Raw genomic sequence first — 10,186 nt, 5'->3', positions numbered from 1 at the left:
TTACCTAGATACCTACTTATCAGTGAAAAGTCTTTTTCCAAGGTAATAGCAGGCAAGCCAAAGTTCGGGCAGGACAACGTCTGTCGGATCCGCTAGTTTGTATTTAAATTACCTTAAATCAATATTATTACATAATGGGAAAAGGGAATAAAGAGGAAAAGAGGAGAAATTATGGAAGAGAAAGGATATGTTTTTTCAGACGTGATTTAAACAGAGATACTGTTGTAACATCTTTGATGGTGGATGGGAGATGATTCCACAGTGGAGCCGCATGGACACTATATCAGTTAGAGAAGAAAGAGGAATTGTGTATGGGTATTAAGAGAGCGCCTTGAGAATTAGAACGAAGAGATAAACCGTGAACTGACAAGCGTTGAAATTTTCCACGGCAGTATATCGATATATAGGTGTCAGTTCATACAAAGCATCTCAAAATTCCAACAAAAGTGGTATATATAACTCAAATATCCCATCAGTCAAACAGCCTATTTACCGTCTATAGGATTTAAATTTAATACCTTGTTTTAAAAACAGCAAATGTACAATTTTTCCATTTTGATTTTACGGCTCTCTGTCCATGTCATGACTCCATACAACGGTTCTTTCCAAAAAATAATATCTTCCTTAAATTAACAAATTGACAAAGTATTATTTACTACTTCGATATTAATTATAATATTAATTGACAAGCCATTGTCTATTTATAAAGGTAAACCAGATGCATTTAAAATAAAATCGAATTTACAAATGTAAGCAAAACAAAAAATAACAGAACTTTGACAAAAAATTCAATGACTTCAAGACAAGATCAAGACTATTTATTTAGTCCTGAAAAAAAAGTTTTTTTTTTTCTTAAAATTTTTGTTTTAACAATTTGCACAGTGAATTCGCACTAAAAAAACAATTGCCTACAATTCTATGGACATTTTATTTGGTATTTAATTAAACATTATTTGCATATTTTTTAGTTTTATACAATGCTTCAACGGAATATTTATGAATTTCTTTCATTTTGAGTTTCAATAACCCCCGTAAAAACACAGTAATCAGTTTAACTCTATACGACTAGGGGAAGTTTTTTTTTAAATTTCGTTTTGTTTACCCCAGTAAAGATTTTGATTATGATCCCACCAGCAATGAAAAAATATTTTGAAATCCTGAAAGACCACATTTTTACATTTTTTGAAAAGGTGGCCGCACGACGTGCCGTTCGCTCGTTAACAGGAATAATTTGATAATCACACAATAGGCAAATATCACATTTTTTTATTTTATTTATAAGGGTCTATGATATACTGTCAGTTAAAAAAATTTTTTTCAATTTACGACACAATTTCGTTAAATTTTGAACTTTGTTTGTGATTCTTTAAATTTAAATAGAGCATCTTTAGGGATATCGACGTTACACTGAGGAACTTCAGCCCTACGGGAAATTGGATACAAAAAATGATTTCTTGTGCGGGATAAAAATTAAAGCATTAAATTGTACGGCAAAGTTTCTTGAAAATGTATGAAAAAAATAATAAAAAATATTTTAATAAATCCGCACTACTTTGGACGACGTCACTGGTTCATCTGAAAAAACCAGTGACACGAGAGCTGTGAACGATATCCGGTTTGCTTACCGTAAACGAACCAATCGGGAGAACTGACAGCGAAGAACCTCTGACGTCACAAATGGAGTTATTTTAGAAATACACAATTTTTAAAAATCATAACGCTGATAATACGATACATTAAAAATATTTGAAAAAAAATTAAGCTTAGTTTAATAGTCCATTAACAAATAAAAAAATATTTAAAAAAACACTAAACTTCGTCATTGTCAAGTGGCCTAACATGTAGTGTTTTTGTAAAGACGTATTTTTCAACAATTTTATTTTTAAGATTATGTATGAAAACATTCCTCCACGATATCCATATTGATTTTGGAAATACAATTAATTTTTCTGAATCCATTTCACATGTTTTAGTCGGTATTCGTAGTATGTGATATTTCCCTATTTTGATATTCTGTTGGTAAAAGGCAAACTCACATTCATATCAAAGCGGTTGCAAAGAATTAAACGCGGTCCTAAAAAATATGGTTTCTGACATTTGAGGTTTTTAAAACAAGCTCTTTATCTGTTCCCAAAGATGACGTCATATGTATTTATATATATAATAAAAAATATTTCAATTGATCTACATATTTTCCATTGCGGCTACAGTGAAAAAAGATTTGAGCAAAAAATAATGTAAAAAAAAATTGCCTTCAATATCACCGAATTCCATAGAATTAAAAATAGTCCAGAAGGAGCGTAGAATCATATTTAAATACATCGGACTGTGTCCAATAATTCCCCCACTTAGACACACTTTCGCCGCGTGCATTTTTGAAGTCACTATTGCCTTTGTGTAAGTTGCTATTGGCCTTGTGGTGTAATAGTCAGCGCCTTCGCCTACCATGCAAGAGGTCTCGGGTTCAATCCCCGACATGATTGACTTTTAGTATCTATTTAAAAAGGCGTTTTAAAACAAAAGTATTTCATAGTTCCTGGACTGGCGCCTGATGCGTAAGAAGACTGATCATCTTACCTTCATGGAACGAAAATGATCAAGTTACACTGCGATTGCAGTGCTCATGCAGTGCCCTATGTGCCGGAAAGAGATTGATAATATCTGTAATTATTTAATTTTTTTAAATATCCTAAATTCAGAAGATTCCATCTTTTGCTTAACGTTACAGCACTGTTCCCAAATATTTTTTAGCACAACCTTTAAGAGTTGATAGGCACGAAGACATACATGATGAAAAGTCTGGATGTGTTTTACTAATGAAAGAGTCATCATATCAACTAACTTGGCTCATATTTCCCCGTGCCAAATGAACATTAATTAATCAATTAAGAATTACAATTAAATATTTATTAAGTAATAAAATATCAGTATTTTAATTAAGTTCAATAATTGTTATTTAAGGAAAATTGTATTTTATATTAAATTTGTAAATATTAAGATTTTGTAATTTTGACATATATCTCCCATATGCTTCACAAAGGGAGCAGTAAAGAATTAAATCATTTTAATATTTCCTTTCTCACATTATCTATAAACTGAATATGGAAATCTCTGCCTATAAATTGAAGTTTAGAATTACTTTTGTTTAAAATTAATACGATATAATGATTAAGTTTGACCTTTGCTTAATTTTAAATGTAAATATTCTTAAATAATTATATATCCATGTATGTAATTCAAATGTGATTCATATTCTTTGTTATTTTGATACTAATAATTATAATATTTCAAATAAATACATGAAATCATTAAAATGTTTTATTAATATTTTTTCATCGAATATATTAATTTATTTATAGTTATTAATGTGCACACAGTGCTATGTTGGTATGTGTATAAAGTTTAATACAAAAAACACAGCCTCCTTCTTATGGACAAGGCTACTGCTTCCAGTATCTTCTGCAATTTTTTGGTACAAGGCTACTTGCTTCCAGTACCTTCTGCAATTTGTTGGTACAAGCCTACTTGCTTCCAGTACCTTCTGCAATTTGTTGGTACAAGGCTACTTGTTTCTAGTACCTTCTGCAACTTGTTGGTACAAAACTACTGCTTCCAGTACCTCCTGCAACTTGTTGGTACAAGGCTACTTGCTTCCAGTACCTTGTTGGTACAAGGCTACTGCTTCCAGTACCTTTCGCAATTTATTCAAAGTCAGCACCAATTATGTACACAACACAATATACATTGCGTTTTTCAGATGTCAATGCCATTTTTTACTTTTGAATGAGTTTGATAAAATGTAATATTAAAAACTAACAAAATGTGAAAATTGAGGGAATATAGGTGCCTCTTGCCATATAAAAATATTTCATTATCTCTATTGAGATCAATAATTAATTCGGTAAATTAAAAGATAAAATAAAACTATAGTTCTTAAATAAACAATGGAATGTATTTTCTCAATTAAAAACTATATTCATATAATATATATTATATTGATTCTATATTCTTATGCCAATTCAATATATTTACATATATTTTTAACTTTTAAACAGCCTAAGTCATAAATTTCAAATTAACTTGTGTGATAAATAAAGACCGGCTTATTTGCAATTGCATATTAGCTTAAGCATATTTTATTGAAAACCTGTCAACCTAAACAATGAAACGCACGGTACCCGAATTAAACTCTGAATTCCCAGAGTATTTCCGCATAAAGTTAGAGAAACCTTTGAAAATATTTTACAAGACAACTCTGCCTTCGAACCTTTATTTATTTATTTACGGAATTATGCAGTCCATTTAACGAGACACATTTCTTCTTTGTAATAGCCTGCATAAGATCTTTTCTCCTCGATGGATGCGAATCACGGCCACTCACAGCAAAACAGCAAAGTACTGAGATCTGAGAATAGGTCATCCGAATATCAGAAGAATCTTGGGTGCGCGTTGGTTTGACTTTGTAAGGAATGAAGCAATAAGAGAATGCACGCAGCAAACTCCGGTGACAACTGCCATCAAGCGGAGGTGATACAGTCAGCAAGGCAATGTGTTTTTGTTAACATTAATAAAAATAAAAATTAATAAAAAATTTCTTAATAAATAAATAATATCTGGATTTTTTAATAATTTTATGTTGCATGTTTTCACTTTTATTTTTAAAAATTTTAATATTTCAATAAATCAAAAAAAAAAAAAAAGGTGTTTTCACACCAGAATATTTCATAGTCCCTGGACTGATATCTGAAGCGCAAGACTGATCATCTTATCTTTATGTAACAAGATACGATGCGATTGGCGTGCCAATGCAGTGCCCTATGCACCATTAGGTGCGGAAAGGTAATAATGATGATGATTTTCACACTTTAAAAAAAATATTTAAAAAAAAATTACAATATACATAGAGGTCTACTGTTCTAACCAAGTATTAAAAAAATAAAGAATAATTACATAGCAATGATATACATATTAACAGTAAAAATAGTAAACAAAAAATCCCACAAAGGCATGTCCTGTCTGTGGGTATACAAGAAATGTTAATGAATTTATTTAATTTACTTTACTTGCATATTTTAAGCATTTTTCATGCATATTTCAGCCTTTTTATGCTGCATTTATATGCATACCGGATTATTCCGGTCTCCAGTGATTAACAATGTCACAACTCAAATGCTAGCTAAAATACTCACTTCAGACACATCTGAGATAAAATTCAAGATGAGGAAAGTAGATTCTTCTCATCTCATATATACAGATAATAACTTGAAGGCGAGGACAATAGAATGTACCTTCCTCCCCTTAAGTTTTTTAAATACGGGCATGAGTGTTAAAATATATAAAACATCAACATTTAGTAAATATGTGAAAAGCTTATATTTTATATCTTTGAAGAGAGGAGGACATGACAGTATAACTGCATTTTGTTCATTTTACGATTTATATGAGAAAATGTTACTTGTGTATGCTTGCATCGATGATATTAACAATAGTAGTGTTTAAAACTGTCTGAACGTGTTGTTAATTATCTCTGTTTATTAAGTTAGTCTTCTTTGTGTTTTCTTAAATGTAAAAATATTTTTAAAAAGCAGTCCTTGTCCACAGGGATTTGGACAGGCTCAAAATATTGTTGATAAATCCACCTGGTCTGTGAAGAAGTATAGAAATTGACAAAATAACATTTTCAGGCGTTGCCTAGTATGTAGGTGAAATAATTCAATTAGATGAATCTCGCCCACATAAATAAAGGTTTCAGCTCTTTAACCTCACAAACATCAACAGATGAAAGAATTGAAGGAATATAGACGTTCAAATATGGGCAGAATGGTGAATGTTACATAGTGTGTAAAGTGGCCACTTAAACCAGCCATTGACAGGTCATAAGCCCTGTAGATGCCTAGATTTCTATATTACCTTTTCTTAAATGTTCTTCTTCTCTATTGTAATATGTTGATATATTGTTAAGTGTCCTCGGCACGGGTAACCCCAGTGAGGTCACATTATTTTTATTATTAATTACAGTTTGTAAGAGAAAAAATATGAATAAATAAAATATGACTACTCAAAACATAAATAAACAACTTTGTGCTTATTAAACTTTGGTTTTAATAAAATAAGTACTTATGCACATTTGTGTCATATTTTCAGTGGCACAAATAGTACAAGATGGTCTCTGTAATATGAGTAGACTCATTTCTATCATTCGTTGAGTGGTACAAACAGTAGGTAGTATAAGCAGACTCATTAATGAATCAAGTAGTACCTATATCTGGAATATTTCTGTTATTTGTACAAATTACTCCAATGTGGTTACGCAGATGAAATGATCTGTAAATAATAACCTATTTTGCAAAATATGAGTTCTGTAGCTAAAATAGGTTTATAATAATGTTTTTTTGCTCTACTGAAAAGATACACTTTTGCAGTTATACTATGTCCACCTATAAAAGATATTTTATGTAGGTAGTTATACACTGACTCCCATTTTACACGATTTCAAAATAACAAGGCAAAATATTACTTTATTTTTGTCTACATTACTTTAACAATTTACTAGGTTACTGGGCAACTAAGTTTCCGGGATTCACACATAGGTGGCACTAGCGACACGTGTAGTGAACATACATGTCAGAAGTTGTGTTTGTTTTATAGGTTAAACAGCTGTCAACAATAATCAGTCGAAATACCAACACATATCGCAACGCGAAAATATTTATTTAAACAATGAAGATGTCGAATTTTGTGCCAAATAAACAGCATTTGCGGGAAGCTTTGCTTTTCTGCTTAAACTTTGAAAAGTGCAGCTGAAGCACGTCGTTTGCTTGAGAAAGCCTACGGCGAACATGCACCATCTAAATCTATGTGTGAAAATTGGTTTAAACGCTTCAGAAGTTGCTATTTCGACACTGAGGACAAGGTGCGCTCCGGAAGACCAAAAACAATCGAGGACGCGAATCTGCAAGCGTTATTGGATGAAGATGATACGCAAACAGAAGATCAACTTGCAGAGGCATTAAACATGACTCGGCAAGGTATTTCCAAACGTTTGCATTCCGTTCAAAAGGACGAAAAATGGGTGCCGCATGAGTTGACTGAGAGACACATAGAAAATCGAAAAGCCGACCCGAATTTTTGCTTTTGCGACATGAAAGAAAGCGTTTTTTGCATAGAATTATTACTGGCGGTGAAAATTTAATATATTTCGAGAATCCTAAACGCAAAAAATCGTGGCTTTAACCTGGCGAACCATCAACATCGACGGCACGGCCAAATCGCTTCGGACAGAAGAAAATGCTATGCGTTTGGCGGGAGCAGAAAGAAACCGTGTACTATTTTGCTGCTGAAAACGGGTGAAACTGTCAGTGAGTATCGCTACCAGCAACAATTAATCAATTTGAATTATGCATTGCTCGAAAAACGACCAGAGACACGAACCAGTGATATTGCAGCACGACAACGCTCCGTGCCATCGCAGTTCCATCGTCCAAGACACCATCGAAACACTGAAATGGGATCTGCTGCCGCCATATTCGCCAGATCTGGCACCTTCTAATTATCACTTGTTCCGGTCGGTGGCCCATTGCTTAGCTGGGCTACACTTGGCCAATTTAGAAGAAGTGCGAAATTGGTTGTATGAATGGTTTCAGTCCAAAGACGCATCATTTTATCGTAACGGTATTCATATATTACCAGAGGTGCCACAAAAGTATATCCAATGAGGGCGATACTTTGAATAAACAAATGTATTTCTCTTAAAATTTGACATAAACCCAGAAACTTAGTTGTGAACCTAGTAATAATTTAACAACAATGGAAAAAAGACTTCAATAAATCACATACACATTCTATGTTTTGAATTCATGAATGAATTTTGGTATGATCAAATTTTCATGTTTTCGCGGGCCGTATCAAAACGCTGCCCGAATGTGATCTAGGCAATGCCATAACTAAAAAATAGATACCGTTCTATAAATAAAATAAAAAATTGCACTTCTCTTGATATCGTAAACACGTTGATATTGTAAACACGTAAATTGTTATCATAACAAAATGATCAAATATGTTATTTTATATAAATTTTACTTTCTTAAACTATAAATATGTAAATACTTACAATGTACAATCGTAAAAATCATCCGCAACAATGAGTAATAATAATCACATTTCAAGGGGCTTATCTTTAAGAGTCGTGTTCCGAAACCAGTCGGAGTATTAATATTATAGTGATGTCAGAATATTTACATAATTTTCTTTAAAAATGGGAAATCACAAAGTCAGCGGCTGAAATAATAATATATATCCTTTAAGATAAATCATTTGAATCAGCCGATGATCAGCTTAATGATAGAACAGAAGAATCCTTCTGGAAGGCGCTTCCGGAAAGATATACCGGGACACGGGTCCTGCTAGCAGGACTCATTTTATGGTACGATCCGTATGACAGAATGAAGGTCGTACTGGGGTGGTATTCCAAACGCTCTCGCGGCCGCATTATCTCGCGTATTTACATACAAAATACACGAGAAAAACGGTTTTTTCGTGCCTCTAGAGCGGTTCAGAATAGCACCCCTGGGCTGGTATTCCGAACGCGTTTACAGCGCGCTATAATGCGTATTTAGTACGTAAAAACGCGCTATACCGCGCTATAATTTCGTTTGGAATACCAGCGCTGGAGGGTATTCTGGATCTTCTCTACCTTCTAGAGAGTGACTAATTTGAAGATTTTTATTTTTTTAATGCGGCGACACTTTGCTTCATATTATGACCACACTATTGATTAAACGTCAAATGGTGTATAAAACTGCTTCTAAAACGGAAATAAAACTAATACGGTTTGGTCAATTCAACCTAATTAAGTGTTTCGGGTAATTCTTAAGGTCTCAATAATGTTCTAAATGAAAATCATCATGTTTGATTTCACGCGTTCATATTTTTTGACGTTTAATCATCAGTGTGGGCATACATGAAGCAAAAATTAGCCATATGGAAAAATAAATATCCCTTAATTAACCACTCGAGAGAAAAATCATAATTCCACCCCTGCTTATGGTACCTTTTACAATTTTAATTTTAAAAATGTAGCCACATCTTATATTTACAGCCGTTTTGGCGTAGAAATTGATCGTAGAAACATGATGATTTTGATTTAATAATAAATATGTAGATAATTTCATAACATGGCTTGAAGGTGAAATACAGATTTTGTCAACAGCAAAAAAACATTATCAAATTACAACACAGAACACTTCGGAGAAGGAAATACGAACGTTTAATCTTTACAACAATAAATGAACCAGCTAATGACAAGTCATAAGCCCTGCAAATGACTAGACTTCCGTATTTTCTTTATGAAACGTTCTCTATTTCTGTTGTTATTTGATCGTATGAACCACTTTCTAAGGGGTGAAATCCGGTCTTTTGTATACAAATATTTAGACAAACTCAAAATATTTGTTTAAAATTCATACTCTAAATACTGAAATTAAAAGTAAATCAATTTGTGGTCAGATAACTGACACATAAATCCAAGATATTCATTTTATTACTAAGCGATCCCAATTGACTAAAATAATTACTTGCTAGAACATTTAATGCAATTGGCCTCTTAGGAAGTGAATTTTCAAGCAGCATTATTTTTAATGGGAATTATAAAAATGGTTTTCTTTTGTGATTTCTTATTTAAATGAATATTCATGTGACGGTTTAATTTGCTCTTTTCTCGACACGTATATTTACACTCTGGGCAAGATAATGGCTTCTCATCGGAATGATTTTTCATGTGATGTTTTAATTGAAACTTGAGCGAACATTTGTATTCACACTCGGTACAACAAAACGGTTTCTCGATAGCGTGGGTGCTCATGTGGCGTTTGAGTTGAAATTTCAGCGAACAAGTGTATTCGCACTGTTCGCAAGCGAATGGTTTTTCTCCTGTATGTGTCAACATGTGTCTTCTCAACTCGTATTTCAATGAACAAGTATACAAACACTCGGGACACGCGATCGGTTTCTCGCCTGTATGAACGCTCATATGACGCGTCAATTGAAAATTAAATGAACTTGTGTAATCACACAAAATACAAGCGAAATTCTTCTCTTTAGTGTGCGTAATCATGTGTCTTGTCAGTTCAATTTTCCGTGAACAAGTGTATTCGCAAAGCGAACAAGCAATATGCTTTTCTTTTGTATG

At 32.8% G+C, this 10,186-nt stretch overlaps 1 long non-coding RNA gene across 1 annotated transcript; it reads right to left on the bottom strand.

The window, feature by feature from the left end:
- Positions 1 to 78: 78 nt before the first annotated feature.
- On the bottom strand, positions 79 to 9,604 carry LOC148284352 (uncharacterized). Its single transcript, XR_015825098.1, has 2 exons — positions 3,661 to 9,604; positions 79 to 3,619 (listed from the first exon to the last, which is right to left on the bottom strand). It is a non-coding gene; the product is annotated as an uncharacterized LOC148284352 (long non-coding RNA).
- Between the last annotated feature and the right edge of the window lie 582 nt (positions 9,605 to 10,186).

The sequence above is a fragment of the Micrasema longulum genome, unplaced genomic scaffold, assembly GCF_059751315.1.
Source record: "Micrasema longulum isolate JH-2025_06_02 unplaced genomic scaffold, ASM5975131v1 h1tg000128l, whole genome shotgun sequence".
In the NCBI taxonomy this organism is placed as follows: Eukaryota; Metazoa; Arthropoda; class Insecta; order Trichoptera; family Brachycentridae; genus Micrasema; species Micrasema longulum.
Note: the sequence above shows the minus strand (reverse complement) of the source record. Positions and strands in the feature narration are given on the sequence as shown.